The sequence below is a fragment of the Ranitomeya variabilis genome, chromosome 5 (genome assembly GCF_051348905.1).
Source record: "Ranitomeya variabilis isolate aRanVar5 chromosome 5, aRanVar5.hap1, whole genome shotgun sequence".
Lineage (NCBI taxonomy): Eukaryota > Metazoa > Chordata > Amphibia > Anura > Dendrobatidae > Ranitomeya > Ranitomeya variabilis.
The window spans coordinates 38,887,646-38,894,887 of record NC_135236.1 but is presented as its reverse complement, the minus strand read 5'-3'; the positions used below and the strand labels follow the sequence as shown (position 1 = coordinate 38,894,887).

Here is a 7,242-nt window from a genome sequence, read left to right as displayed (position 1 = left end):
CAGTAATGATGCCTCCTTAGTGCCCCCACACAGTAATGATGCCCCCTTAGTGCCCCCACACAGTAATGCCTCCTTAGTGCCCTCACACAGTAATGATGCACCCTTAGTGCCCCCATACAGTAATGATGCCTCCTTAGCGCCCCCACAGTAATGATGCCTCCTTAGTGCCCCCACAGTAATGATGCCTCCTTAGTGCCCTCACACAGTAATGATGCCTCCTTAGTGCCCCCACACAGTAATGATGCCCCCTTAGTGCCCCCACACAGTAATGATGCCCCCTTAGTGCCCCCACACAGTAATGATGCACCCTTAGTGCCCCCATACAGTAATGATGCCTCCTTAGTGCCCCCATACAGTAATGATGCCTCCTTAGTGCCCCCACAGTAATGATGCCTCCTTAGTGCCCCCACAGTAATGATGCCTCCTTAGTGCCCTCACACAGTAATGATGCCTCCTTAGTGCCCCCACACAGTAATGATGCCCCCGTAGTGCCCCCACACAGTAATGCCTCCTTAGAGCCCTCACACAGTAATGATGCACCCTTAGTGCCCCTACACAGTAATGATGCCTCCTTAGTGCCCCCACAGTAATGATGCCTCCTTAGTGCCCCCACACAGTAATGATGCCCCCTTAGTGCCCCCACACAGTAATGATGCCCCCTTAGTGCCCCCACACAGTAATGATGCCCCCTTAGTGCCCCCACACAGTAATGATGCCCCCTTAGTGCCCCCACACAGTAATGCCTCCTTAGTGCCCCCACACAGTAATGATGCCCCTTAGTCCTCTCACACAGTAATGATGCCCCCTTAGTGCCCCCACACAGTAATGATGCCTCCTTAGTGCCCCCACAGAGTAATGCCTCCTTAGTGCCCCTACACAGTAATGCCTCCTTAGTGCCCCAGCACAGTAATGATGCCCCCTTAGTGCCCCCACACAGTAATGATGCCTCCTTAGTGCCCCCACCCAGTAATGATGCCTCCTTAGTGCCCCCACACAGTAATGATGCCTCCTTAGTGCCCCCACCCAGTAATGATGCCTCCTTAGTGCCCCCACACAGTAATGATGCCTCCTTAGTGCCCTCACCCAGTAATGATGCCTCCTTAGTGCCCCCACACAGTAATGATGCCCCCTTAGTGCCCTCACACAGTAATGATGCCTCCTTAGTGCCCCCACATAGTAATGCCTCCTTAGTGCCCCCACACAGTAATGATGCCCCCTTAGTGACCCCACACAGTAATGATGCCTCCTTAGTGCCCCCACCCAGTAATGATGCCTCCTTAGTGCCCCCACACAGTAATGATGCCTCCTTAGTGCCCTCACCCAGTAATGATGCCTCCTTAGTGCCCCCACACAGTAATGATGCCCCCTTAGTGCCCTCACACAGTAATGATGCCTCCTTAGTGCCCCCACACAGTAATGATGCCTCCTTAGTGCCCCCACACAGTAATGATGCCCCCTTAGTGCCCCCACACAGTAATGCCTCCTTAGTGCCCCCACACAGTAATGATGCCCCCTTAGTGCCCCCACACAGTAATGATGACTGCTTAGTACCCTCACACAGTAATGCCTCCTTAGTGCCCCCACACAGTAATGATGCCCCCTTAGTGCCCCCACACAGTAATGATGCCCCCTTAGTGCCCCCACACAGTAATGCCTCCTTAGTGCCCTCACACAGTAATGATGCACCCTTAGTGCCCCCATACAGTAATGATGCCTCCTTAGTGCCCCCACAGTAATGATGCCTCCTTAGTGCCCCCACAGTAATGATGCCTCCTTAGTGCCCTCACACAGTAATGATGCCTCCTTAGTGCCCCCACACAGTAATGATGCCCCCTTAGTGCCCCCACACAGTAATGCCTCCTTAGAGCCCTCACACAGTAATGATGCACCCTTAGTGCCCCTACACAGTAATGATGCCTCCTTAGTGCCCCCACAGTAATGATGCCTCCTTAGTGCCCCCACACAGTAATGATGCCCCCTTAGTGCCCCCACACAGTAATGATGCCCCCTTAGTGCCCCCACACAGTAATGCCTCCTTAGTGCCCTCACACAGTAATGATGCACCCTTAGTGCCCCCATACAGTAATGATGCCTCCTTAGCGCCCCCACAGTAATGATGCCTCCTTAGTGCCCCACACAGTAATGATGCCTCCTTAGTGCCCTCACACAGTAATGATGCCTCCTTAGTGCCCCCACACAGTAATGATGCCCCCTTAGTGCCCCCACACAGTAATGATGCCCCCTTAGTGCCCCCACACAGTAATGATGCACCCTTAGTGCCCCCATACAGTAATGATGCCTCCTTAGTGCCCCCATACAGTAATGATGCCTCCTTAGTGCCCCCACAGTAATGATGCCTCCTTAGTGCCCCCACAGTAATGATGCCTCCTTAGTGCCCTCACACAGTAATGATGCCTCCTTAGTGCCCCCACACAGTAATGATGCCTCCTTAGTGCCCCCACACAGTAATGATGCCCCCTTAGTGCCCCCACACAGTAATGCCTCCTTAGTGCCCTCACACAGTAATGATGCACCCTTAGTGCCCTCACACAGTAATGATGCCTCCTTAGTGCCCTCACACAGTAATGATGCCTCCTTAGTGCCCCCACACAGTAATGATGCCCCCTTAGTGCCCCCACACAGTAATGCCTCCTTAGTGCCCCCACACAGTAATGATGCCCCCTTAGAGCCCCCACACAGTAATGATGCCCCCTTAGTGCCCCCACACAGTAATGATGCCTCCTTAGTGCCCCCACACAGTAATGTGAGGTGCGGGGAGGTGGGGGCTGAGTTACGGCCGCGCATGCGCGGTCGGAAATGGCGGTCCGTCGGCCGCAAAAAACGTTACAAGCAACGTTTTTTGCAGCCGACGGTCCGCCACAACACGGCGCAACCGTCGAACGACGGTTGCGACGTGTGTCAATGCGTCGCAAATGCGTTGCTAATGTTAGTCAATGGGAAAAAAACGCATCCTGCAAGCACTTTTGCAGGATGCGTTTTTTTGCCAAAACGACGCATTGCTACGTATTGAAAAAAACACTAGTGTGAAAGTAGCCTTATTGCTCTGTCCATGTCCCCTACCCGTGCCTCCTCAGCCCTCTCCATAGAACTTCTCTATCTCCACTGGGGCCTCAGCAACAAGTAACTGGAGCCTCACTGTAGAGAACATGAGCAGGGCTCTGGGAGGAGGGTTCAGGGCTCTGGGAGGAGGGTTCAGGGCTCTGGGAGGAGGGTTCAGGGCTCTGAGAAACTCTGACAACCTGGTGATAGACAAGAGGAGGGAGAGGAGAAGAGGAAACATCTCCACCCTTACTCCACCCATGCTCCACCCTGGGGCAGGCCCGGCTCAGTTCTAGAAGATCAGGCCAGGAAAAGACTCATGTAACGGGCTCTGTGGCGCAATGGATAGCGCATTGGACTTCTAGCTGGTGCAGTCATTCAAAGGTTGTGGGTTCGAGTCCCACCAGAGTCGCTTTTTGTTACTCTTTCATCCTAGACATAGTAATACACACAGTAGAAATCCATGCAACAAGTAATATCCTGCACATCTACCAACTACAGACATACACGTATGTAATATACTACAGCTAGTAAGATATCACATAGTATATAGAATTGTGCTAGAAACGGGACATAACCGTCAGCTAGTAATATACTACACACAGTACATATCCTACAGCTAGTAATATACTACACACAGTACATGTCCTACAGCTAGCAATATACTACACACAGTACATAACCTACAGCTAGTAATATACTACACACGGTACATATCCTACAGCTAGTAATATACTACACACAGTACATGACTTACAGCTAGTAATATACTACACACAGTACAAGACTTACAGCTAGTAATATACTACACACAGTACATAACCTACAGCTAGTAATATACTACACACGGTACATATCCTACAGCTAGTAATATACTACACACAGTACATGACTTACAGCTAGTAATATACTACACACAGTACATACCCTACAGCTAGTAATATACTACACACAGTACATATCCTACAGCTAGTAATATACTACACACAGTACATGTCCTACAGCTAGTAATATACTACACACAGTACATGACTTACAGCTAGTAATATACTACACACAGTACATACCCTACAGCTAGTAATATACTACACACAGTACATGACCTACAGCTAGTAATATACTACACACAGTACATATCCTACAGCTAGTAATATACTACACACAGTACATGACTTACAGCTAGTAATATACTACACACAGTACATAACCTACAGCTAGTAATATACTACACACGGTACATATCCTACAGCTAGTAATATACTACACACAGTACATGACTTACAGCTAGTAATATACTACACACAGTACATACCCTACAGCTAGTAATATACTACACACAGTACATATCCTACAGCTAGTAATATACTACACACAGTACATGTCCTACAGCTAGTAATATACTACACACAGTACATGACTTACAGCTAGTAATATACTACACACAGTACATACCCTACAGCTAGTAATATACTACACACAGTACATATCCTACAGCTAGTAATATACTACCTCTAGTAATATACTACACACGGTACAAAACCTACAGCTAGTAATATACTACACACAGTACATATCCTACCGCTAGTAATATACTACAGCTAGTAATATACTACACACGGTACAAAACCTACAGCTAGTAATATACTACACACAGTACATATCCTACAGCTAGTAATATACTACACACAGCACATAACCTACAGCTAGTAATATACTACACACAGTACATGACTTACAGCTAGTAATATACTACACACAGTACATACCCTACAGCTAGTAATATACTACACACAGTACATATCCTACAGCTAGTAATATACTACACACGGTACAAAACCTACAGCTAGTAATATACTACACACGGTACATATCCTACAGCTAGTAATATACTACACACGGTACAAAACCTACAGCTAGTAATATACTACACACGGTACATATCCTACAGCTAGTAATATACTACACACTGTACATATCCTACAGCTAGTAATATACTACACACAGTACATATCCTACAGCTAGTAATATACTACACACAGTACATATCCTACAGCTAGTAATATACTACACACGGTACAAAACCTACAGCTAGTAATATACTACACACGGTACATATCCTACAGCTAGTAATATACTACACACAGTACATATCCTACAGCTAGTAATATACTACACACGGTACAAAACCTACAGCTAGTAATATACTACACACAGTACATATCCTACAGCTAGTAATATACTACACACTGTACATATCCTACAGCTAGTAATATACTAAACACAGTACATAACCTACAGCTAGTAATATACTACACACGGTACATATCCTACAGCTAGTAATATACTACACACGGCACATAACCTACAGCTAGTAATATACTACACACGGTACATATCCTACAGCTAGTAATATACTACACACGGTACATATCCTACAGCTAGTAATATACTACACACAGTACATATCCTACAGCTAGTAATATACTACACACGGTACATATCCTACAGCAAGTAATATACTACACACAGTACATATCCTACAGCTAGTAATATACTACACACTGTACATATCCTACAGCTAGTAATATACTACCGCTAGTAATATACTACAGCTAGTAATACACTACACACAGTACATATCCTACAGCTAGTAATATACTACACACAGTACATATCCTACAGCTAGTAATATACTACACACGGTACAAAACCTACAGCTAGTAATATACTACACACAGTACATATCCTACAGCTAGTAATATACTACACACTGTACATATCCTACAGCTAGTAATATACTACACACAGTACATATCCTACAGCTAGTAATATACTACACACGGTACAAAACCTACAGCTAGTAATATACTACACACAGTACATATCCTACAGCTAGTAATATACTACACACAGTACATATCCTACAGCTAGTAATATACTAAACACAGTACATGACTTACAGCTAGTAATATACTACACACAGTACATATCCTACAGCTAGTAATATACTACACACTGTACATATCCTACAGCTAGTAATACACTACACACAGTACATATCCTACAGCTAGTAATATACTACACACAGTACATATCCTACAGCTAGTAATATACTACACACAGTACATAACCTACAGCTAGTAATATACTACACACAGTACATACCCTACAGCTAGTAATATACTACACACGGTACATATCCTACAGCTAGTAATACACTACACACGGTACATATCCTACAGCTAGTAATACACTACACACGGTACAAAACCTACAGCTAGTAATATACTACACACGGTACAAAACCTACAGCTAGTAATATACTACACACAGTACATATCCTACAGCTAGTAATATACTACCGCTAGTAATATACTACAGCTAGTAATACTCTACACACGGTACATAACCTACAGCTAGTAATATACTACACACAGTACATGTCCTACAGCTAGTAATATACTACACAGTACAGAACCTACAGCTAGTAATATACTACACACAGTACATATCCTACAGCTAGTAATATACTACCGCTAGTAATATACTACAGCTAGTAATACACTACACACGGTACATAACCTACAGCTAGTAATATTCTACAGCTAAAAATATACTACACACAGTACATATCCTACAGCTAGTAATATACTACACACAGTACATATCCTACAGCTAGTAATATACTACACACAGTACAGAACCAACAGCTAGTAATATACTACACACGGTACATATCCTACAGCTAGTAATAGACTACACACAGTACATATCCTACAGCTAGTAATATACTACACATGGTACATATCCTACAGCTAGTAATATACTACACACTGTACATATCCTACAGCTAGTAATATACTACACATGGTACATAACCTACAGCTAGTAATATACTACCGCTAGTAATATACTACAGCTAGTAATACACTACACACTGTACATAACCTACAGCTAGTAATATACTACCGCTAGTAATATACTACAGCTAGTAATATACTACACACGGTACATAACCTACAGCTAGTAATATACTACCGCTAGTAATATACTACAGCTAGTAATATACTACACACAGTACATGTCCTACAGCTAGTAATATACTACACACAGTACATATCCTACAGCTAGTAATATACTACACACGGTACATATCCTACAGCTAGTAATATACTACACACA

At 44.3% G+C, this 7,242-nt stretch overlaps 1 non-coding gene across 1 annotated transcript; it reads left to right on the top strand.

The window, feature by feature from the left end:
• Positions 1–3,387: 3,387 nt before the first annotated feature.
• Positions 3,388–3,472, top strand: TRNAR-UCU (transfer RNA arginine (anticodon UCU)). Its single transcript is given in 2 exon segments — positions 3,388–3,424; positions 3,437–3,472. It is a non-coding gene; the product is annotated as a tRNA-Arg (tRNA).
• Positions 3,473–7,242: the final 3,770 nt, after the last annotated feature.